General features: G+C 46.8%; 1 protein-coding gene across 13 annotated transcripts in view; it reads left to right on the top strand.

Moving 5' to 3' along the window:
- LOC121865198 (UDP-N-acetylhexosamine pyrophosphorylase-like) overlaps positions 1-25,437 on the top strand; it is a 97,188-nt gene that overhangs the window by 35,090 nt on the left and 36,661 nt on the right. The window contains exon 1 of one of the 13 annotated variants that reach the window (XM_042364521.1): positions 8,347-8,365. The exons of 11 other annotated variants lie outside the window; for them this stretch is intronic. The gene's annotated coding sequence lies outside the window, so the exon portion shown is untranslated. Of the gene's footprint in view, positions 1-8,346; positions 8,366-22,814; positions 23,063-25,437 lie in introns of those variants that run through there. One more of the 13 variants, XM_042364517.1, reaches the window with a different exon arrangement.

The raw sequence follows: 25,437 nt of genomic DNA, 5'->3' as shown, positions 1-25,437 counted from the left end.
TCGATAGAACTTGTCTCTTTCTACGGGTTAATTGGTTAGCCAGTGTAGTTGACGAGGTGTCCGATCCTCTTGGATTATTCCTTAACTCTGGGTAATACAGTTCGCTAACATAGGGTTTGGCTGTTGTGTTGGCGACAGCTTCTACACCTAATACAAATTCACGCCTTGATGAAGAAAGATTATGTGTATGTTGTTTCTTAGATATCTTTATTTCAATGACTTCTACTTCTATCGTCCATTACTACTGTACTGCCTTCCCTCTACACCCGTTATCTAGTTTTCTCTCTTACCACTTCCTCTCTCTTCCTTCGTTATCTACATTTCTCGCTTATCACTTCCTTCTCTCCATCATTATCTATACTTACTTCTTATCACTCCCTTCTCTCCATGCCTTTATCTACGTCCCCTCTCTCTCCCACCTCAGTCGTGTCACCGTGATGAAGGTAGAGGCTGGCAAATTCCTCTACTCACACGCTAAAAATGAAGGGAGGTTTTGTTCTATTACGTGACAGGAGTGTGTGTGTGTGTGTGTGTGTGTGTGTGTGTGTGTGTTAAATACCAGATGTCTCTTTGGGATTTTGTTTCGGTGTTTTTGTTTTTTTCTTTTGTTTTTTGCCTCGGATTTTTGTCTTTTTGGGATTTTTGTCTCATTGAAATTTTGTCTCATTAGAAGCTCATCTCATTGGGCCTTTTGTCTCTAAAGCTCTGGTCATGGCTGAGATACTCCTACGTAGAGACCCAAAACCCGGGTTTACAAAAGGTTCCCCATGTTCATAACCCGGGTTCCCAAAAGGTTCCCCATGTTCATAACCCGGGTTCCCAAAGGGTTCCCCATGTTCATAACCCGGGTTCCCAAAAGGTTCCCCATGTTCATAACCCGGGTTCCCAAAGGGTTCCCCATGTTCATAACCCGGGTTCCCAAAAGGTTCCCCATGTTCATAACCCGGGTTCACTAAAGGTTCCCCATGTTCATTTCATCCCTAGACTTATCAAGTGAACGTATCCAGTGTAGTTAGAATCTCAACGTGTTTTTTTTTATGCCATTTGGAACATCATTTTTTTATGTATGTTGTAGCTTAATGTTTCCTGCTACGAGGGAACCTTTTGTGAATCTGGAAGTCTAGACACTTGAGGGTCATCTAGGTATTTTTTTTATAGTGTGTGTGTGTTTATTTTTCGCATGTCTTAATTCATCGTATTATTAGCATTAGTCTATTATTGTGGTGGCAGGAAGTCCTTGGATTGGTACAGGTCATTACGGTATGTGAGTTGATTGGTTGGTGTGGTTGTGATGTCAGTGGTAGATGGTGAGGTGGTGGGTGGTTTATGATCTCTCCATCGTCGTGGTGTTGTGAGAGAAGGGGGGTGAGAGGGAAAGTGATGTAGCTAAGACGCAAGGTGTGTAGAAAGTAACAGGAAAGGGCCACAGTTACAGGTACTCACACACACACATACACACATACACACACTCACACACACACACACACACACACACTACAACGCTTCATTACAATGCAGTGTTTACTAAGTCGGGAGTTGAGGTTCTTGCATCACTTCCTAGTAAAACGTCCTGGTGTTTAATTTACCTGTTTCTCCGTTACTCAGTGTAGTAGTTCTCTCTCTCTCTCTACTTACCTTGTTACCTGTGGGAAATCTGTCCACACCCCGCTGGTCTCTCTACTGTACTGGACCCCACTACCTGTACAAACTGAAGTCTGAGTATTGTTCACCCTTGATGCATTTGTGTTCGTGTTAAGTGAAGTGGTGAGGTGGGGAAGTGAGGAAGTAGTGGAGAGGCGAAGTGGAGGTGGGGGAAGTGAGGAAGTAGTGGGGAGGCGAGGTGGAGGTGGGGGAAGTAGTGGAGAGGCGAGGTGGAGGTGGGGAAGTAGTGGGGAGGTGGTGGGAAAGTGATGCTAGGCTTCCTCCTCTTTCCTCTCCTCCTCCTTCCCCTGCTGCTGGTGATGGGGAGGTGAGGGTGGTGGGTGAGGGAGGTGAAGGTGGTGGGTGGGGAGTAGGGGGGTGAGCGGGGTCGGCCAGAATGTCAAGGTTGCCGACTGCCCCACCACCACCACCACCACCAGCAGCCTCACATATATATATATTTTTTGTTTTCACGCCATCAAGGACAACGTCAGTCCTCTGATTATTATCAGACAGACTAACTGTTCTCTTACCGAAGATTAACTTAAACCGAGGGAAGGGATGTTAATCGAGGTTTTTAAGGGGATGTGCTCTATGTTAACGAGACTGGGTAGCTAACAACCTCTTCCTGTAATAACATTAATTAGCCTTCAGGTATCTGTCAGTTGTATCTCAGTCTCCAGGTATCTCTCCGCCTTTAAGTACCTCTCAGTCTTCGGGTATCTCTCAATCGGTCTTCAGGCATTTCTCAGCGTCTAAGTATCTCCCTCACGGGATATGGGATGGGATAGGGAGGCGTCTTAGTTCCTGCTGGGGAGGGAAGGGTAGAGAGTGAGGAGCAGGTGGCTGGAGGTCACGTCTGCCCACTCAGGTGTGGACCTTAAGGACACACCTGTCTGGAATCTCAGCGTTTCCGGAAATCACCGCCTCAGGGTGTCTCTCTTTTAACCTTTAGTCAGCCCGGAATTCAGTTGTCTGATCACCCGAAGAATGGGCCCCCACCCCAGTTTATTTCGCCTGATGATTTTACACCCTTACTCCACCTAATGGGGTTAGGTTTGATTAGAGTAGGTTAACTTAGGTTAGGTCATGTTAGATTAGGCTAGGGTGGGGTAGGTTTGGTTAGCGTTAGGGTGTTTAATCTTCACGTGATCCCTATTTTCTGTGTAGCGATCTGTGTTGGAAAAGTACCTCGAGCAGGACTGTATAATGTGTGTTTGTGTTTGTGTGTGTGTGTGTGTGTGTGTGTGTGTGTGTGTGTGTGTACAGTCTCGTGATTGGGGGGCTTGAGAGAGTGATGTAGCCACCGTGTAAAAGTGAGGTGGTCCCGCTCATTATGTTGTGTGGTTAAGGGCCAGCCAGCGATACTCTCACCTCCACCACTACCAACCATCCCTTTACCACCCATTATCTTCCCTTCTACACCACCCCTATTATCCCATCGTCCCTTTCCACCATACTCCTCATCATCCCATCACTTCCACCACTTCCTCCCCCATCACCTCCACCATCCTCCCTCATCCCTCCATCATCCCCCTCCTTCATCCCTCCATCACCTCCACCACTTCCTCCCCCATCACCTCCACCATCCCTCCTTCATCCCTCCATCACCTCCACCACTTCTCCCCCATCACCTCCACCATCCTCCTCATCCCTCCATCATCCCTCCTTCATCCCTCCATCACTTCACCACTTCCTCCCCCATCACCTCCACCATCCCTCCTCATCCCTCCATCACCTCCACCACTTCCCTCCCCCATCCATCCCCTCCCTCATCCCTCCATTACCTCCACCACTTCATTCCCCCATCACCTCCACCATCCCCTCCTTCCATCCCTCCATCACCTCCACCACTTCCTCCCCCCATCACCTCCACCATCCCCTCCCTCATCCCTCCATCACCTCCACCATCCCTCCTCATCCCTCCCCACCTCCACCACTTCCTTCCCCATCACCTCCACCATCCCCTCCTTCATCCCTCCATCACCTCCACCACTTCCTCCTCCCATCACCTCCACCATCCCTCCTCATCCCTCCATCATCCCTCCTCATCCCTCCATCACTTCCACACTTCCCCCCCATCACCTCCACCATCCCCCTCATCCCTCCATCACCTCCACCACTTCCATCACCTCCACCATCCCTCCTTCATCCTCCATCTCCTCACCTCCACCACTTCCTCCCCATCACCTCCACCATCCCCTCCTCTTCATCCCTCCATCACCTCCACCACTTCCCCCATCACCTCCACCATCCCCTCCTCTCATCCCCCCATCACCTCTACCATCCCCCTCCCTCATCCCCTCCATCACCTCCACCACTTATTCTACCATCCCCCCCTTCCATCCCTCCATCACCTCCACCACTTCCCCCATCACCTCCACCATCCTCCCTCATCCCTCCATCACCTCCACCACTTCCATCACCTCTACCATCCCCTCCTTCATCCCTCCATCACCTCCACCACTTCCCATCACTCACCATCCCTCCTTCATCCCCTCCATCACCTCACCACTTCCCCATCACCACCATCCTCATCCCTCCATCACCTCCACCATCCCCTCCTTCATCCCCTCTGTCCTCCACCACTTCCACTCCACCATCCCCTCCTTCATCCCCCATCACCTCTACCATCCCTCCTCATCCCTCCATCACCTCCACCACTTCCCCCATCACCTCTACTCATCCTCCTCATCCTCCATCATCCACCACTTCCCCATCACCTCCACCATCCTCCTTCATCCCTCCATCACCTCCACCACTTCCTCCCCTCATCCCTCCATCACCTCCACCACTTCCTCCCCCCATCACCTCCACCATCCCCTCCCTCATCCCTCCATCACCTTGAAGTTCTTTTACCTACTGGAGGAAAAAGAAGGATCTTGGCTGTGTACTAATGAAAGGATGTTGAAGGTCGTGAAACACTGCCGACAACCTCAGACAATGTGAACCTATGAGGAGATTAATTTGTAGGTGTTAATTATAAGAGGGCAGGTGTTTCTGTGAGAGAGAGAGAGAGAGTAGCAAATGAGGGTGTGTCTGTGTGACGACTCTCTCTCCGTCAGCGGTCACTTGTCTCATGCAGATGTGTGTGTGTGTGTGTGTGTGCACCTCAACACACGCTTGAGTGGAAGTTTGTCGTGTGGTCGGTGTAATAATATTAAACCTTTGTCTGGCCAGGACATGAATGTTGATAAGGGGACATGATAACAGAAATCCGAGAAAATCTGGAGTATCCTGGTGACGTCACGGCGATATCAGAACACCTGTGCAGTGACCCAGGTACTGTACAGTATAATTATCGAGCCCCTGTTGACACCTCGCTGATGGACGAGGTTGGATACTGTTCATTAGTGAGGTGGAGGAGTGTGTCGTGGTTGATAAAGTGTGTGTGTGTGTGTGTGTGTGTGTCGTTGTTCGTTCGTTCTGTTCGTTCGTTCGTTCGTTCGAGGTGTCAATATTTTCTAGTTAGCCCGACTGCAAACAGAGGCAGACAAGCGCCAACGCCGAAAATACGCTGCCGCCTCCCTTCCCGCACTAGATGTAGCCCCCCACATGTGCAACGTCTGTGAACGATTCTGCCGGTCCCACATCGGCCTCTTAAGTCACCTCAGAATTCACCAACCTAGGTGATATCCTTAATAACTCATATCATTGTGTCATAGCTGGATAATCGTCATACTTGATTCCGAGTGACAGCAAAGTAGTAGTAGTCTAAATTTAGCTAGCAAATGACACATTTCACGAACTATAAACTTTAAAATACACACACACACACACACACACACACACACACACACACACACACACACACACACCATACACACACACACACACACACACACACACACACACACACACACACACACACACACCATCAATGGCTGCTTGACCCCATAAGAATTTACACAAAATGTGATATCTTATCAGGCCAGTAATTGAACACACTATTTCATAATTGACACTCAGAGCTAATGAGTTGTGATATAATATTGACATGTGGATTACGTAGGGAGGTGAGTGAGGCAAGAAGGGATCATTGCCTTGTGTGACAGGTTAATGTTGTCACCCTTACGTAATGTGTGTGTAGCTCAGGTATTGACACTCACTACACAACCATTCATTAGTAATCGTGTTCCTGCTGTCATCTCAAACTTATTGTCGTTACCTAAACATTTAATGGTATATACTTGGAAATTTTACCCTTAAATTATATAACTTACGAGGTCACAGATTTCGCATGATGGTCCATAGGCAGAAATGTTGTGATGATAAATTATGTGTTCAAGTGCGGTAAGTTTGGTTTAAGGCCTTTGTTGTTTACTTGAGTTATCATGTTCATAAATCCCGGACTGACAGACAGACAGACGGACGGACGGATATCCGCAACTCAAGGAAGGACGGAAATCATGCATTCCTACGTTGCCTTCTCGGGGTTGTGTTGGGTAACGCAGTGGTGTTACCACCCGTTGACAACACTCTTCACAGCACCTTTATACTTAGTACGTTACCAACCACCACATTGTCACTCAGACCGCGTAATTAATTCTCACATCGTTATCGTAAATACGTTACGTAGCTCTCCTTATCGTTAGCAGGTCACTTAACGCCACGAAAAAATCTGTAATAATGCTACATATGACAGCAGTAAGGACACGCTGGCCTGTACAGTCGCGGACAGAATTCCCTGGACACTCTTGGCATTTGCTTGAGGGTCATTTAGGTGAAGAGGAGGGGGGGGGGGACTAGGGTTTTTAACATCTATTTACTTTGATTTTTCTTTTTATTAGTGTCTTCTGTATTGTTAATTTGTGTATGTTTATATGTATGTGTATGTATGTATGTATGTATGTATGTATGTATGTATGTATGTATGTATGTATGTGTGTGTTATTAAAAGACGATATGAAATAATATCACAAGATAATCTAGTTATGTAATCAGGCCTCAAGATGGATGTGCAAGGCTTAAGACAGGTACAGGTGTGACATTCTCTATCCCCCGTAGATTATTACAGGTATCAGGTGTGAGTCGAAGGGTGGAGATAAACCCAGGTGAGGAGGAGTGGTGACGCCATGGGGCCCCTCGGGAGGTGAAACAGTGGTCAAGGTTAATATAGACTCGCTTGTGACGGTAATTACACACACACACACACACACACACACACACACTCTCAGTCATTTCACCAACCTGTAACTGGTGATGGGAGGTAAAAACCAAAGTCCATCATTTAGAAACTAACTTATACGCAACACCGTCAGCTCATCATGTGTGTGCCTGAGGTGAATACTGTATTGCCACTTTGAGAAGACTTAACACAGTGTTGAGGTGGGCGAGGCAACACCCTGCAGCTGTATGATTCAGTTACCAGCTGGGAATTAAACTTCATTACTCTGTCACTTTAATTATGTCGAGGCTACACCACCTGATATGGCCGATATCTGACAAGTTTACCACCGACACAGTTAGAGATGGTGGGAAGGAGTCAGGACAGATATGGCGGAATGTTGAGTCGGTGTGTGTGACTGTGTGAATTTGTATGTATGTATGTATCTATTTATGTATGTATGTATGTATGCATGTGTATGTATGTGTGTGTGCATGCGAGTGTGTCCTGAAGATGTGACAGTGAGCGACAGGTGTGACAGTGAGCGGCAGGTGTGACTCAGGTACCGCATTAGAGTGGGTGTTCAAGAAAGCGACATCATGGTGATAATGTCTTGAAGATTAATGTTTATGGGTTAAAAATGGGCAAAACGCCGTAGTTGTCACCGAGAACAGACCAGTGTGTCATAATGTCCCACGTGTCATAATACCTCTCATGTGTTATAATGACTTCCATAGGGGTATAACACCTCTCGTGTGTTACAATACCTCTCATGTGCCATAATGACTTCCATAGGGGTATAATACCTCTCGTGTGTCACAATGCCTCACATGTGCCATAATAACTTCCATAGGGGTATAATACCTCTCGTGTGTCACAATGCCTCACATGTGCCATAATGCCTCACATGTTGTATATAACTCACATCCTTGTTTACTTATCAGTCGATGGTCCTCGATAAGAACGATTGTGTTGTCTCCCAGCCAATAGTTCTTCACTTACTGTATAATAACGTGGATTTATGTATTTTATTTATGTACGTGAGACAATGCACGCCGGAATACACTGAATTGCTAGGTAGCGTTATTCATTTATCTACCGACACCGTGCTTGAGAACAATACATCGTTATTATTGTGCCAGTCATACCACAGTGTCAGGTTATCCCCGCTTGTTAACTGGTAATTGTCAGTCAAGGGGTGATAGTAGAGGGAGGTTATGAAGGTTTGATGTCATGTTTCTCTGTTGTGTCTTGTGTTGAGGTGAACCAGCGCCTCTCATTCTGTACGGCGGGTTCTGGGTGTTTATTTATACTTAACCACAGGTGTTTTGTGAGCGTGTATACATGGGTGTGTGTTTGTGCCGCAGGTGTTGTATAGCTAGTGTGCATGTTGGTATTCAGCCACTCGTCACTCGTGTATGTTTGCGTGTATCTTCGGCCATACAGGTGTGTTCTATGCGTGTGTGCTTGTTGGTGATGCTCACTTATATACTCAATTAACGTGTAAAATTTTAATTGGAATTTATATTTTTTTTCTTTACTTAATATATTTTTTTTGTATTTTGCAGGTGAGTTTGCCGACTGAGTGAGTGAGGAGGTTGCTGCTGGAGGTGTGAGGTGAGCCTTGCTTGTACGTACACACACACACACACACACACACAGTTTGGTCTACCAATGCTCCACCTTTTGTTAAACTTCAATTCAGTTTTGAAATCACATCAGTAACTCACACTCAACACTGGCTGGTCGAGTGAGTCACATGACCAGTGGTGTGTGTAACTGGACCGTCGTCGTGGGTGGGTGAGTACAGCGTACACTCACGGCCATAATTCCCTCGACACGTGACAAAATCTGCAATCTACTGGTGTTGTCACTATTATTAGTGTTTTGTTTATAGCTGGTGAACGCTGTTTGTCGTAATACGTTCTGTCAGATTACCAACATGACCAAATACAGTATAACACAAAGTAAAACAAAATATGTTATTATCCCAGTCTCCCTTACCATTATAACCCTCATGTGGATGCCAGGTAGTCATGATTAATCCAGGTATTCTTGGGCCAGTGACTTTAAAAAGACCCAGTTCATCCATATTATAATCACTATGGCAACCCTTATGACGAAAAGGTCAATGGTCAAATGGCACTACCCGACGTTAGTTGGCACTCGAGTCGAGTGTATTAGTTCTGTAATATGTTATTACACTTGTTGGATTTATCTGAGACTCGAGGGGTGTGTGTGTGTGTGTGTGTGTGTGTGTGTGTGTGTGTGTGTGTGTGTGTTGTGTGTGTGTGTGTGTGTGTGTGTGTGTGTGTGTGTGTGTGTGTGTGTGTGTGTGTGTGTGTGTGTGTGTGTGTGTGTGTGTGTGTGTGTGTGTGTGTGTGTGTGTGTGTGTGTGTGTGTGTGTGTGTGTGTGTGTGTGTGTGTGTGTGTGTGTGTGTGTGTGTGTGTGTGTGTGTGTGTGTGTGTGTGTGTGTGTGTGTGTGTGTGTGTGTGTGTGTGTGTGTGTGTGTGTGTGTGTGTGTGTGTGTGTGTGTGTGTGTGTGTGTGTGTGTGTGTGTGTGTGTGTGTGTGTGTGTGTGTGTGTGTGTGTGTGTGTGTGTGTGTGTGTGTGTGTGTGTGTGTGTGTGTGTGTGTGTGTGTGTGTGTGTGTGTGTGTGTCCATAGTGGGTAGATATAAGGAAATATATATACCGGTATGTTTATAAAAGCTCTGAACACGACACATTAATAATAATGAGTAATAGTGAACATTAATCAGTAGTTAAGTAAATTATGGGGAATATATTTATATATATATATATATATATATATATATATATATATATATACATATATATATAAGATGTTGGTTATGGTTTTACAGATCAGGGTAATCTAACGTCATAATCCAGTTTCAAAATAACATATTTAAACCTAATCAATTACATTGCTTAAAATAAAAGCCAGATTATCGTAATACTGTAGATGATAACTAAAGATAAATAAAGTTGCTATCACGTACAGTAAGTGACACGTATGACTACATTGATTAAGTACAACTCTGATAGTTGTTTAACAGTAGACATGACTCAGTGATACTCTCATCAAGTGTCGTATTGCACCAGATCTGTTTCAGTGCTTATCGTAAACCTCAAAGAAAGGCATAGTTCTCTACACTTGTTCTATCATCAGCTGACATTGGTGTGGTATTATGGTGAAGTCTTTAAAACCTCCATATTGGTGTTCAGTGGTTCATTGTTCTATCAGGAGTTCAGAGCTGGCACGATACTGACTGTGTGTGTGTGTGTGTGTGTGTGTGTGTGTGTGTGTGTGTGTGTGTGTGTGTGTGTGTGTGTAAGAGTCGCTTATGGGTGCATCTGAGCTGAACGTGATTGTTATGTCAACTGTGAAGCCCTGTAAAAAAAACTATTCAGATGTATTGGGAACTCAGACTGGTTTGTAACTCCTAAACACTCCTCCCTAAACGCCTTTATTACACAGTTTAACACAGGTTCAACTAAAATCACCACATCAGCTTTGAACCTCTAATATGACCCTTTAAAGTCAGGTCACCCTTTGCTGGCTCGTGTCAACACCCTCACCTACGAAGCGGGATCCACACTCATTGTTTTTATCATTACTTGACGTTTACAATGATTAATATTATATTCCAGTGCTTGTATGTGTGTGGGGGAGGGGGAGGGGTTGATACAGGCATAGGCATGTGTGGACAACTGCATAATGAGGAAGTTTGGATGAGTGGTGGAGAGGCAGGGTTAAAGAAGGGTCAAGCAGAGGCTCTGTGTGTGTGTGTGGAGAGAGACAGGAGGGGCAGTTCAGATGAGGGTGGTGCTGGTGAGGCAGGGTCAGCCAGAGGTCGGGTAGAGGTCATGAGGAAGGAGGGAGAGAGGGAGGGTAACTGGGAAAACCTCGCTGCTTGGTGGAAACCCTCAAGCCCCCCTCCCCCCGACACGGGAGAGAAGGGGACGCGACGGACAGGGAAAGTGAGAGGGTTAGTGGAGGCAGGAGGAGGGGGTGCTTGTGAGATAATCCTGTTTTTGAGGTACCAACGGAGGAAATCCTTTGTCGATGGAAAATATATTCAAGTGGCTTTATCTGCGTCTTCACCTGTACCTTTGTATGCACCTGTACTTGTAAGGGTAATTGGGCTTTATACCTGTACTTGTAGCTGTAGTTGTACCTGTATGTATACCAGTATCTTGTATCAACCTGTACTTGTAAGGGTAATACTGCTTGTATCTGTACTTGTGTGTGTAATTCAAGGTTATGTTGGATAGGTTAGATTAAATAATGTTTGGATAAGCTGGGTCAAGTTAGATTAACATAGGGCGAGGTGGGCTGAGTTTAGATTCGGTTAGGGTAGGTTAGGTTAGGGTAGGGTAGGTTATGGTTAGGTTAAGTTATAGTAAGGTAGAATAGATTAAAGTAGGGTAGGTTAGGCTAATTTAAGGTAGGGTAAGGTAGATTCTGGTTAGTTTAGGTTAGGTTAAGTTTAGTTATGGTTAGGTTAGGTAAGAATGGGGGTGCTGCGTCACGAGAAGGAAAGTGATTTTGCTGGGGAAGCGAAAATGAAATTGTGTCGTGATTAATGAAATATGAAGACCAGTTTTTGTGTCCAACGTTGGTGTGGCTGTGTACGTGAAAGTGAATGGTGTACGTGAAAATGAGTGGGTGTGTCCGTGAAAATGAGTGGTCTACGTGAAAATGGATGTTTTTGTAGTGGAACCGAGTGGGTGTGTACGTGAAAGTGAGTGGATGTGTACGTGGAAGTGAGTCAGTGTGTACGTAAAAGTGAGTGGGTGTGTACGTGAAAGTGAGTGGATGTGTACGTGGAAGTGAGTGGATGTGTACGTGGAAGTGAGTGGGTGTGTACGTAAAAGTGAGTGGGTGTGTACGTGAAAGTGAGTGGATGTGTACGTGGAAGTGAGTGGGTGTGTACGTGAAAGTGAGTGGATGTGTACGTGGAAGTGAGTGAGTGTGTACGTGTTTTGAGGGCGTAAGATGAGAAAGTGCAGGTAGTTGGTTAGTTATTAAGGGTGTGGTGAAGGTGTGGTGGTGGTGGTGGTGAAGGAGGTGTGTGGTGGTGAAGGTGTGTGTGGTGGTGGTGAAGGTGTGTGGGGTTGGTGGTGAAGGTGTGTGGGTGGTGGTGAAGGTGTGTGGTGGTGAAGGCATGTGTGTGGTGGTGAAGGTGTGTGTGGTGGTGGTGAGGTGTGTGGTGGTGGTGAAGGTGTGTGGGGTGGTGGTGAAGGTGTGTGTTGGTGGTGAAGGTGTGTGTGGTGGTGAGGCATGTGTGTGTGGGGTGAAGGTGTGTGTGGTGGTGAAGGTGTGTGTGGTGGTGGTGAAGGTGTGTGGGTTGGTGGTGAAGGTGTGTGTGGTGGTGAAGGCATGTGTGTAGTGGTTGGTGAAGGTGTGTGTGGTTGGTGGTGAAGGTGTGTGTGGTGGTGGTGAGGTGTGTGGTGGTGGTGAAGGTGTGTGGTGGTGGTGGTGAAGGTGTGTGTGGTGGTGAAGGCATGTGTGTAGTGGTTGGTGAAGGTGTGTGTGGTTGGTGGTGAAGGTGTGTGTGGTGGTGAAGGCGTGGTGTGGGTGGGGGGGATCGTGGGTGTTGTAAGAGAGGGTGAGGTTGTTGGGTGGGGTAAGTATACTCGTCTAACCTGTGACCGTAAGAGTTGTGTGAGGCTCATACAGGTGCTGCAACAGGTGGGTGTGTGTGTGTGTGGGAGGGACGGTGTATGGTGGTAGATTGAGGGAGGGAAGGAGGGTGTGTTGTAGGAGAGGGACTAGTGATGGTGCTGGTAAGTGGTAGGTCCTCCGTGATGGTTACCAGGCGGCCCGCTGGACTTTCCCCTGGAACCAGTAGCGGCGTGTCTGGCGGAGCCCCCCCAGTCTGCCGTCAGGTTAATGGTAGCCACTAGTCAAGGCCACCACCACCACCAAAATCCTCCCCCATTCGCCACCACTGACGTCCTCCTCCCCCATCCACCAACATTTACCCACAATGTCACCAGCTGCCTCCCCCTCCACACATACTGTGCTCTTCTAAACTAACTGGGATTGTTAACCTCAGCGTATATATATAACACTGTTAAGAAGATGCCTAGATGTATATATCCTGATCCTACACACAAGGTTTTAGTTGGTTATTGAAGGCTGGCTGTGTTTGTATTGCTGAGTGGAAGCACACTGAGGCGCTGGGAACCTGTGGATGATAAGACCCGCGTGGTGCACTACGTCTATAAGTCTTGTGGTATGAGAGGGATGTGTGGGTATTGTTACTTGTTGTTCTGTCTCTCCTGGCTCTGTCTACCCTTGTCGCCTTATTTTCTTCCCGGCCTTCCTCGAGGTGTCTGTACCCAGTGATCCCCCAGACGCAAGTGGGAAAGTATTATATAAATAAAGAGTACTAAATAAATATATAGAACAATTTAGATAGGTGGAAATAATGTTGACGACGTCCCTTTTGCCCCCCAGGAAGATATTATCTGTGTTGAACAAGAGAAGCAGAAAACAGGATTACTCGCGGTGAAGGTGGAAAAGGTTTGCGGCCTGAAGTACAGCGTGACAGATTGAGCAACTTAGAGAGAGGGTAAAAGTGAGGTGTTGGGCTGTAACGGGACACACGTGGGGGGGGTAGGCGCCGCTCGGCCGCCGCTCGGCGGCCGCCGCACCGCACTCCTGGGACTCGAAGGGGCGAAAGGAGGGAGAAGAGCGCCACGGTGTATGGGGTGACAGACACAGCGGAGAGATGATGTGAAGACCTGAGACATGGTAGATGGTCACCGCTCTCCACACTTGTCCATCCATCAATGATATTCTTACTTCCTAGCACACATGATCAGACCTCATGTGGTGTGCTTATTTCTGAAACGTTGCAGGTGCATATTTAAGTTTGCAGTACAGGTGTGTACTGGCCAGTAATATAAGCTCATCTGTGAAGGCCCTCGCACTTACCACCACGAAGGCTACCTGTACTATTAACTGCCCCCACAAGTATGAATCCTGTCGTGTCCTACCTGGAGTCTTGTATAAAGATCCCACGATCGTGCAACACCACTCGGCATTCCTTCACTTCCTCACAAAGACTCTCCCGTTATGTGCCCAAGAAGACAAACGCTTGAAGGTCTCACTAGTAAGACTTCCTTCATACCCTGCCTGTAAGACCTCCTGCCTCTGGTTCTGTGTCCCATCTCCACTGAACCCTATTTCTCTCTTCTTCCACAAAGACTCCGTCACCATTAGACTCGTAGACTCCTTTATAGAGGCGCGCGGCGGTGACCTTGGCGTGGTCATCATGAGGTCTGTCTGCCTCGGGTGTATGAGAGATTGAGACTAGAAAACAGTGTTGGGTGAGGCCAGCAACTCGGGTCTGTAGGTCACGTGATGACTTGAGGCTGTGTCGTGTCGTGAGAAAGTAGACAGACATCGTGACCACACTGTAGACAGAGGCCGTATCTTCGTCTTCCCCGTATGTTTATCTGTCCGTTCGTTATTTCGTCTATGAGTTATAAACACGGCCATTCAAAGAGATAGAAAGTGAATGTCGCAAGAAGAATTCAGAGGAGAACGATGATCATTCGTCTCATCTTTTTAACTATTGAACACACGGATAACAACCCTCTTGAATTTGATTTTTTTTTTAATTTTGCCGCTTACAGCGTCTACTTTATTGTTCACCCCACACTCATCCTGTGAGCGGTAGCGCTAAAGGACCACAGAGTATGGTTTACAAAGGGTCAGAATAATTAACCCCCGTTGTCAGGATATTATGGCACTGAAAGTTACACAGTATTTCAAATACATTATTTGTTTAGTTCTATACATAAAGGGTAACTTATTCACAACTGCGTGAGTATAGGCGTGTGAGGCAGTATGTCTGACCGCACAATTTGTTATTCACATTTGCGTGAGAAGTATTAAAGTACGTTGTGTACATGAGAACTGATGTAGTTAATAAGTGCAAAAAAGTGGATACAATCTTAATATGTCGGCTATCTTGCCATTAGGATGAAGTGTTGTGCCATTCACACACACTGTGCCTTAACCTGTCCCTAAAGGGTTCTATCTTCACACAGTCGAGGACGTAGTGTTCAAGTGTGTGGCCATATGTCTGGCCACACACTTTACATTTAGTCTTGTTCACATCTGCTTGAGGAACATACTGCCAGAGGTACTTATATCCTAACCTTAGTCTAGTGATTGCAACATCTTGTAATCTAGTGATCTTGTTACTTGCTCCATATACATGTTTCACTTAGTACATCTCATCAGAGTAAACTATGGATCGACTAGTGCCTGTTTACACTTGTCTACTTGCGTCAAACTCATCAATAAGTTCCTTCCTAATTACAGTTTTAAGGGTTCCTTTTGACACCCAAATTGTATTCAACGGTGTCTTTGTTAGACACGAGTTTGGCGAGAGCATCAACTCTGAGGTGTAATAATAATAATAATAATAATAATAATAATAATAATAATAATAATAATAATAATAATAATAATAATGATAATAATAAACGGTTTATTGAAAAAGTTTGCAGCCCGAAGGCCGAAAATATACATTGGACAAAAATGACTTATTACATACATTGGTGGTTTAACAAAAGCCTTCATTAGAGAAAGGTAAAGGAACATAGTGAACATACAGATTAATGTTTACACGTAGATCATGTGAGCTGAGGTGTTGAACAGCAGACACGTAGTGTAGTAACTCCCTCACAATGGCGTGTGTGTGTGTGCGCGTGCGCGCGCGTTGGGAAAAGGCGCTGCCTTATTGTCATGGCAAAGTCAGTGCTGGACTCTGGGATAATTTAACATGAAGACCAATGCAGGAAAACTTAGTGTATAATATTATATGTCTGTTATAACACGTGAAGGTGGAGAACGTGGTAGAGAGAGAGCCATACGCCACGCTGGAGGAAGACGCTGAAGAGACTTGAGGAACGTGACCAAGACGGATTCCAGAAGCTGACCTTTGGCCTTTGTGTATGAGTAAAGGAAGAAGAATGTTTATTATGGTCAACATTCGTCATACGTCAACTAAATACAAAGAATGATGGGTTTGACCGTGTGAGGTTACTGCTGATGGGGTGGGAAGGGGGAGCTCTAGTCCACCAGGTAGCGGGAATTGTTGAACTGAGACCAAATGGAAATTACATCTGAGGAACAATGAGATGAATTGATCGTTGCAGTATAAACGCATCCGTACTCACACACACACACACACACGTTCCATAAACTGTATCATGCCAAACTTGACCACCCCCCCCCCCCTGATATGACTCTTTTTAACGCAGCAAGGTGACGCGGACAACAGCTGGTGTATGATACTGAAGGAGGTGTGTGAGGATTAAGTGACACTCGTAATGTGGCTGACCTTTAAAGTTAAAAAAAACAAAACCTTCGCCCTAGATACTTAGTGTGCTGTGATGGTCCTGTTAACCTGGGACAAGAAGCGATATGACCTGATTCTCTTTTGGTGAGTTTTGGTTAGGTTAGTTTACTTCAAGTTGATGATGGTTTTGCTTTAGTCAAGGCAGTGGTGGTTGCTGGTGTTGTAGGTGGTGGTGAAAGGGTGAAGGTCGATCTCAGAAGACAATGGCTGGAGGCTGACTGGCAGTAACTAGACATTTACCACATAAATGGAGGCCTTTACCCCCCTTCCCCCCCCACCTCTTGTTACGACAGAAACCTTACCAAAAACTGTAACGCGTCGGTGGTGGTGAGGGTGGTGGAGTGGTGATACAGGTGGTGTTGGAGATGATGGTGGTAGTGTTGTAGGTGGTAACCCAATTGGTTATGGTAGTGATGGAGATGGTGGTTATGGTGTGGGTAGTGATGGAGGTGGGTAGGTAGGTGGGCAGGAAGGGGGTGAGTGGGTTAGCACTAGCTGAAGTCTTCAAGGTCAGGTGGGTGTGGGCTACACTTTTCAAGGTCGGACTGAGTCACTCATGTGGGCGTGCACGTGTCGCCCTCCATGGTGCTGGTGGGCATGCAGTAATCACTGGGGCGTACACTGTATCCGTGGGCGTACACAGTAACCTTAAGCGTGCACTGTGATCATGGGTGTACACTATGACCATGGGCGTGCACTGTGAACATGGGCGTGCACAATGACCATGGGCGTGCACTGTGAACATGGGCGTGCACTATGAACAGGGGCGTGCACTATGACCATGGGCGTGCACTGTGATAATGGGCGTGCACTATGACCATGGGCGTGCAGTGTATCAAGATGGAAGTTCAGATTTGTCAGAAAATAATAAAAAGGATTGTTTATATTTTTGTGAAACCGAAGTTAACGATTAAAGGGATGTGACTCAACACTGGCACTAAGTGTTGAGTCAAATGTGATCCGAGCTAGATTTGGAACAATTAAGTTGGAGTGAAATGTACGTTAAATGGGACCCAATCCTTATAGACCTCAACCCAACCTGAGCCTTATGTAATGTGGTGGTGGTGGAGCAGCCGCAGGTGGTGGTAGAGGAGGTAGTGGTAGAGGAGGTAGTGGTGGTGGTGGTGGTGGTGAGCAGCCGCAGGTGGTGGTAGAGGAGGTAGTGGGTGGTGGTGGAGGTGGTGGTAGTGGTGGTGGTGAGCAGCGTGGTGGTAGAGGAGGTAGTGGTGGTGGTGGTAGAGGTGGTGGTAGTGGTGGTGGTGAGCAGCGCAGGTGGGGTAGAGGAGGTGGTAGTGGTGGTGGTGAGCAGCCGCAGGTGGTGGTAGAGGAGGTGGTGGTGGTGGTAGAGGTGGTGGTGGAGCAGCCGCAGGTGGTGGTAGAGGAGGAGGTGGTGGTGGTGGTAGAGGTGGTGGTGGTAGACAAGGTCATCAGGCAGGGAGGGTGTGGTTACTCTTGTTCCTTAGCCACACCTCCACCACCTTCCTACACATACACCTCACCAACACCTCGCCAACACCTCACCAACACCTGACCAAAACACATGACTTACCCGTGTGTTAATTACTGTAAGAACCTTTTTTTTTTTATTACACATTGTTCACACTCCAGCGAAGACCTACTGTATAGGTGTGACGACCTCGGTGAAGGAGGTTTGCTGGCCATAGAGAAAAGTGGCGCTCCCTCTCACACACACACACACACACACACAGTACAGCAGGAAGTGAAGGCGATTGTAACATTGCACGTAGGGAAGTTCACCATGACCCCTCCTTCTCCTTCCCTCCCTCTCCTAGCTCCTTCCTTCTCTTCCTACTGCATATCAACTTTTTCTTTTCACGAACAGTATTGACTCTCTCTCTCTCTCTCGTTATATCTTTTCTCATAATCCTTCAGCTCCCTCCTGCCCTCCCTCCTCCCCCTCCCTCCTCCTCCTCCTCCCTCCTTCACCTCCTCCTTCCACCTCCCTCCTCCCTCCTCCTCCCTCCCTCCTCCTCCTCCTCCTTCACTCCCTCCTCCTTCACCTCCCTCCCTCCCTCCCCTCCCTCCCTCCCCCTCCTCCTCCTCCCCCTCCTTCCCCTCCTCCCTCCCTCCTCCCTCCCTCCTCCCTCCTCCTCCTCCTCCTCCCTCCTCCTCCTCCCTCCACTCCACTCCACTCCACTCCCTCCCTCCTCCCTCCTCCTCCCTGCCCTCCTCCTCCTCCTCCCTCCCTCCTCCCTCCCTCCTTCCACTCCTCCTCCTTCACCTCCTCCTCCCTCCTCCTCCTCCTCCTCCTCCTCCTCCCTCCTCCCTCCCTCCCTCCCTCCCTCCCTCCTCCTCCTCCCTCCCTCCCTCCTCCCTCCCTCCTCCTCCCTCCCTCCTCCTCCTCCCTCCTCCCTCCTCCTCCTCCCTCCTCCCTCCCTCCCTCCTCCTCCACCCACTCCACCTCCCTCCCTCCTCCCTCCTCCCTCCTCCCTCCCTCCCCTCCCCGAGTGTTGTCATGGCTACTTTACCACAAATCTTTCTAGGTATATATTTTTGGACCCATTGTTATGATTCTTTAAATTTCTTCCACTGATATTCATTTCGTCCTTTTTTCTTTCTAATTTATTTTTGCGTTTTATTTTCTTCCATTTCTTCTATCTTATTTTGTTTTTGTCTTCGTTTATTTGTTATTTTTTCTTGTTATTTCTCCGTCTTTCTCTTGTCTTACTTTCTTTTCTCTTTCTTCATTTCCCTTCTATTTTTTTCTCCGTTGTTGCCTTCTCTCCTTTCAGGGTGAGTGTGTGAGAGGGAAGAGGGAAAGTGAGTGTGTGAAGGAGTGTGTTAGAGTGTGTGAGAGTGAGAGTGAGTGCGAGAGTTGAGTGTGAGAGGCGAAGAGGGAGAGTGAAGCTAACGGGTCGAGGATGAGGAAGTGAGAAGGTAGTGTTAGGTTAGCGGTGGACACACACACACACACACACACACACACACACACACACACACACTCTCACACTCACACACACACACACACACACACACACACACACACACACACACACACACACACACACACACACACATCTACCTTCACTTTCCTCCTCCTCTTCCTCCTCCTCCTCCCCATTCTCCAGTAAGGGTGAAGCAGGCCATGGGGGATGGATGGGTTGGGTTTAATATGTTTTAAGTGTGTTTATTATGTTCCTTATTTTCGTTCGTTTCGTCATGATGTGTGGATCGTTTCGTGCGTCTCTGCAGATTGTGGGTGTGTGTGTGTGTGTGAGAACTGCCACGCCTGGGAACACACACACACACACACACACACACACACACACACACACACCTCACACCTATAGCTTATCTACCCTTCACCCCTTCACCTTCCTCACCCGTCACCTAGCCTCTTTACTCCTCACACACCCCTCATCTTACTCACCCCTCACCTAGCCTCTACCTCACACCCCCACCTTCCATATCTCTCACCTAATCCTTCTACCTCACACCCCCCTTATCTCACTTACTTTCCTCACCCCACCTCACCCCCCACCACACATCCCCCACATTCCTCACCCCTCTACCACACATCCCTCACATTCCTCACCTCTACCTCACCCCCCTTATCTCACATACTTTTCTCACCCTCACCTCACCCTCTACCTCACATCACCTCACATTTCTCACATTCCTCACCCCTCTACCTCACACCCCCCTCACCTCGCCACAGTTTCTCACAGTCTTAGTTTGCAGTGATCGGTTACCGCCCTCACCTTGACATGACCGTACTGAAGTGTTTAGGAGGGAGTCACCACTCTTACGGTTCTCAACGCTTACCGTACACGAGATGACGGCCACAGTTACTTCCTTCGTGTGTGTACTGAGAGTGCCATCCATGTGTGTGTGTGTACTGAGGGTGCCAATCATGACCGTACTTCTGAGTGGCAATCGTGTATATACTGAGTGGCAATCGTGTGTGTGTGTGTGTGTTTACTGAGGGTGCCAACCATGTGTGTGTGTACTGAGGGTGCCAACCATGTGTGTACTGAGGTGCCAACCATGTGTGTGTTTACTGAGGGTGCCAACCATGTGTGTGTGTGTACTGAGGGTGCCAACCATGTGTGTGTTTACTGAGGGTGCCAACCATGTGTGTGTGTACTGAGGGTGCCAACCATGTGTGTGTTTACTGAGGGTGCCAACCATGTGTGTGTGTACTGAGGGTGCCAACCATGTGTGTGTTTACTGAGGGTGCCAACCATGTGTGTGTTTACTGAGGGTGCCAACCATGTGTGTGTGTACTGAGGGTGCCAACCATGCCATCCTTCAAGAGTATCTCAGGTATGGTTCTTCACTCCTCCTTTCCCTCATTTTCCTAATCTTCCTACTCTTCGTCTTCCTCTCCGTTTTCCACCTCCCTTCCTTCTCCTCTTTCCTTCCTTCTCCTACCTCTTCCTCTTCTTTTTCACCCTTCTCCTCTTCTTCCTTATCCTTCTCCACCTACCTTACAAAGAATTAAAAAGACACTCACTTCTCACCACCAGACGACAGGAAGATAGAACTAATGCGTTTCATGGGCCAGACCTTTCTTACTAAATACACTTATTTGTAAATATACGACACTATATCATGAGAGAGAGAGAGAGACTGTGGTATTTATTGTACAATGATGTGGTAAGACTTGGTAGTGGGTGATGGTGGGGTGTTAGTGGTGGTGGGTGATGGTCTATATGGTGGCTACTCCTCGTGGCACCTCACTCAACTCCAGTGTATGATCTATAAGTTCTGGTTGTTTTAGGTGGTAGCTCGTACTTTGCTGAGAAAGCATGATTGTATATGTGTTTAACTCACAAGAAGGAGTGTGGAGGGAGACTCGGCAGAGAGGGTGAGGGAGGGAGGAGGTGAGGAGATTGTAGTGTTGTGTTAGAGTAGGCCAAGGATGATGACTCCTGCTTCATGCTGCCAACCTACAACCTCTGCCTTCTCTACTTCATTGATCCCATTTTATAAGATTCTCCGTACATCAGGGTGAGACCTATACTGGGGTGTGTAGGAGGGGGGGGGGAGACTGGGTGTTGTAGCCTGAAGGTGGGGCGCTGTTGTACAATGTGTAGCGAGGTCGTGTGGTCAGGCTGGCGGCCTTGCTGCCCTCTGTTCCGCTTTACATAGCTCAGGTTTTGTCCAAGATGTGAGCCACTGTGTGAGGGCAACAAGTCCTGCGGGAGTCCCGTTGCTTTGGTCGTCTGGTATACCTTGAAGGATCAGTGTGGTGTACAGTTATGTTCTAGTCATACTGATGCCTTTAGCCTTTGGTTTTTATCTTAGGCAATGGTCATTCACCTACAGTGTAACACATTAACTTGCGGCTCACAGCCCTGGGGAGTGCCAGTGCCAGGTGTATGTTATGGTACGCTGTTCAGCTAAGCAAAATGTATAAAATTGCGGGGAATATCGTCCTTGGAATACATGTGTTAACACGGTACAGGTGTGTGGCAGGTGTCGGGGCTATGTGGCTACCAACTGGTGGGTGGCTGCTGCTCACTATGACTCTGTAATGTTATCACCACACTGTTCCTGACACCATAGTTAAGTATTATACATCCACCTTGGTGCTTCATGTGTCAATTGCCAGAAGATATATGTTCAAGTTTTCTTATTGAGATATAAAGTGGATATAAGATTAGCCTTAAAGAATGTCGTTCCCCGGCTCCCTCCTCCCCTAAAGTGTCGCAAGAGAATATTTAAGTGGTACATGAAAGTTGAGACAGTTGTGAGGTTTGTGTTGTGGGCTCCACCTGTTGCTTCAGCTGTGTTTGTTGTGCTCAAGTCTCTCTCTCAAGGCGTCTCGCTGTTGTTGCTTGGCTCTCACTGTTATGTTTGTCTTGTTGGTGTCGCAGGATTCACTTGCCACTGTGTGAGAAACTTGTTGACATTCTTCTCCTGTCGGCTGCCTGTACCTGTGGCCACTTGAGTTTCCCACAGGCGTACAGTTTTGTCTTGATGGGGATAGTTCAGGGTTCAGAGTCGACACGATGCTGTTTTATGGAGTCTGTGTTGTGTTGTGCAGGAGACATTAATAGTAGTTATGTATGTGGGTCCAAAAATCAGTTTAGTGCCGTTGGTCAGAGGGTCACCTGAGGATACATAGTCCACAGGACACAGACACCATGGACAGTATCATGCCAGCTCAGAAAACTTACCATAATAACCTAGGATGTTGTCTCTCGGCCTGTAAGAGCAGTGAAGTTAGGTCAATAGAGGACCGCTAGGGAGGGTGGGGTGGGGGGCCACCATCACGGACTGCCACCGTCCAGGCCACCGCCGCTGACGTAATGGGCGAGTATTATCTCCTGGTGGATGGGGGAACGAGTAATTAGTTATAGTCATGTTGATAGGATTACGGGCCATGACAGGTGGAATATTTCATCCACGTAGACTGGTGCCCAGTTAATCGGGGTTGGTCTCACCTGTCACAATCAGCTGTAGCTTTACAGTTACCAGTTAGTGATAAAGGTAAACGTCATACACTATTTTTGTTGCTTATATTAGTATTTAACATTAAACCAGACGCTCAATAATTAACCAATTGTTCATCTCAATTACGGACCATTTTTTCAGTTAGTTTATAGTTGATCTTAACGGAGGATTGTGTAAGTGGCATTGAAGCCTGGCAGCGTAAGTGAGGTGTGTATGTGCGTCTGTGTGTGTGTGTGTGCGTGCCTGCCTTGTGAGTTTTAGTTGGTGCTCAACTCTCGTGAGGAAAGGTTGTGTCCGGGTGTGCTCCTTCGCCTTGGAGTTACACCAGTGATCTCTGCTCCCCCAAACTTTCCACTCACTGCCTCCTCTTACTCTTCATCTTTCTGTTCAAGTTTTACCATCGGGTGAATGATTGTTGTGATTAGTGAAGAAAACCGTAATCGTGTACAAGTTTTTTCTGCATCGCAAGTTGTATTGTTCGTGGCCACAACGTTAAGAAGGTAAGGTCACTCATCTAGTCTGGCTCCTAGACCTCCTGGAGTGCGAAAACAAACTAAACTATCTTCAGTAGCCTCAATTAACTTTATTATTTATGTTTTCAGCATATAAATACAAAATTAATCTCTGTGTGGAATATCATCATTTTATTATCACTTAGAAACATGAAAACTTAGATATGAAACTTCAGATCACAACACCAGGTAAGAAACTGAGGTTAATAGAAGCTCAAGTCAGTTTAGTTGGTTTTCTCATATAAGGAGAACCGAGTGTGTATCGCTGGAATCTCGGTGTTTTATTATTGTTATTATTATTATTATTATTATTATTATTATTATCAACGTAAATAGTAGTAGTAACAGTACTTAATAACCCACAACAGGTAATATTTCTATTATAATTTATAAATCTCTTTTTTCTTTTTATTTTTAACTTTTCCTCGGGTGGTTTTGGTCATGGAAAGTCCCAGTATAATAATGCCTCACACTTCTTAGACTAGAGAGTTAATGTAGACCCTCAATGTGTAGTGGTGATAGTGATGGTGAGGGATGGTTAAGATGATGATGGTGGTGGTGATGGTGAGGGATGGTTAAGATGATGATGGTGGTGGTGATGGTGAGGGATGGTGTGGTGGTGGTGATGGTGAGGGATGGTTAAGATGATGATGGTGGTGGTGATGGTGAGGGATGGTTAAGATGGTGGTGGTGGTGGGATGGTAAAGTGGTGACATTGGTGAATGGTGTTGGTGGTGAGGATGATGCATTCTAGAAGTGCGGTTTGTGAATATTTTGTCGGGGCTGAAGGAAAATAATATACTTCTTCGTAGTTATTAAATAAGTTATGACAAATAAGGGTTGAATCATTGGACTACCTGAAGATTAGACACCCAAGCTTATTTAACCTGGAGATGTAACCAACCACCTAACGCCACCTGGGTTAGGTTAGACTGGTTGGTTATGTTATGTTAGATTGGCTAGGTTAGGTTGATTAGATTAGGTGTTGGTTGGATTAGGTTATATTGGTTACATTAGGTTAGGTGTGTTATGCATGGTTGTTGGTGAGGTAAGGTTATGTTAGGTTAGTTGAGTTTGTAGGGTTAGGTTAGGTTGGTTATGTGAAGTTAGTACGATTAGGTTAGGTAAGTTTGGTTAGGTGAGGGTTAGCATTAGGGTGGTTAATCTTCAGGTCAAATAAGATGAAGGTGTCTACAGGTGATACGATTCCATCATCAACGCCCAGATGTAGGCCAGGTGGTGCTGTGGTCACCCTGAAGGAATGTAAAGCAGCAAGTTTACAGCCAGTTTGCGTCTTGTGGTATACTTTTTACACGCGGCTGAAACTGCCCCCTTAACCCCTAGAGTACGATGATTTAAACCTTTGAGCATGATTTAAACCATAGAGTACGATGACTCAATGAGGGTTAAAACAACATAACCCTCCATCATTCTCTTCTTCCTTTCTCTTCACGTCTCTTTTCATTGTCTCCCTCTCCTTTGCTCTTTGTTTGCTATTCTCCTCCTCCTCCTCCTCCTCCTCCTCCTCCTCCTCCTCCTCCCTGCCTCCTTCCATTTTCTTCCCCTTCCTCATCCTCCTTTTCCCCCTTCATCCTCCTCCTCACTTTCTTCATCCTCATCCTCGCCTCCTTCCTCCTCCTCTTCACTTTCTTCATCCTCCTCCTCCTCCTCTCCCTTCCTCTTCCTCCTCCTCTTCCTCGTCTCCTCCCCTTTCCTCCTCTCCTCCCCTTCCTCCTCTCCTCCCCCTTTCCTCCTCCCCTTCCTCCTCCCCTTCCTCCTCCCCCTTTCCTCTTCCCCTTCTTCCACACCCCCTCTTCCACACTCCCTCCCTCAGACAATACAACACGGAATAAGTGGATAGCATGTGTGCAGATGCGGTTAATGGCATACAATAATATAGCACATCACGACAATACATTTATCTCCCTAACGCAAGATGATTCACTCAGCTCGAAACACTTCCCCATTTGATTCACTTAGTTCGAAACACTTCCCTATTTGATTCGCTCAGCTCGAAACACTTCCCATTTGATTCACTCAGCTCGACACACTTCCCTATTTGATTCACTCAGATCGAAACACTTCCCATTTGATTCACTCAGCTCGACACACTTCCCCATTTGATTCACTCAGATCGAAACACTTCCCCATTTGATTCACTCAGCTCGACACACTTCCCTATTTGATTCACTCAGCTCGACACACTTCCCTATTTGATTCACTCAGCTCGACACACTTCCCTATTTGATTCACTCAGCTCGAAACACTTCCCTAAGTCTCCATCATTTATTGTGCCACACGAGTTAACTAACATAGAAAACGATTATCACACTCCTGTACAGTACAAATTAAGGGGAAATTAT

This window comes from Homarus americanus, unplaced genomic scaffold, assembly GCF_018991925.1.
Source record: "Homarus americanus isolate GMGI-L3 unplaced genomic scaffold, GMGI_Hamer_2.0 scaffold18547, whole genome shotgun sequence".
NCBI classification, from domain to species: Eukaryota; Metazoa; Arthropoda; class Malacostraca; order Decapoda; family Nephropidae; genus Homarus; species Homarus americanus.
Note: the sequence above shows the minus strand (reverse complement) of the source record. Positions and strands in the feature narration are given on the sequence as shown.